This window comes from Myotis myotis, unplaced genomic scaffold, assembly GCF_014108235.1.
Source record: "Myotis myotis isolate mMyoMyo1 unplaced genomic scaffold, mMyoMyo1.p scaffold_m19_p_16, whole genome shotgun sequence".
Classification (NCBI taxonomy): Eukaryota; Metazoa; Chordata; class Mammalia; order Chiroptera; family Vespertilionidae; genus Myotis; species Myotis myotis.
In genome coordinates, this window is record NW_023416320.1 from 39,253,684 (window position 1) to 39,253,958 (window position 275).

Consider the following 275-nt stretch of genomic DNA (forward strand, 5'->3'; position numbering starts at 1 on the left):
AAAGCCTTAAGCCACGCTGCTCCAGGCCAGTCCCCAAGCTGGCCCCCGCCTCACTCCGCCCAGCCCCACTGTGTCAATCTTCACTTCTGCCCACCTCACCCGCCCCTTTGTCTCCCTAGAAACCTGCTCACCCCAAGGATACCACCTCTCCCTCACAGCCCTGTCAGAGGTGCTCACCTTCCAGCCCCTCCTCCCCAGCAGTGTCAGCGCCAAAGGTGAGTGCGGTGGTTTGCACAGTGTTTTGTTACTCTTTATTTTACCGTGATGGTTTCATC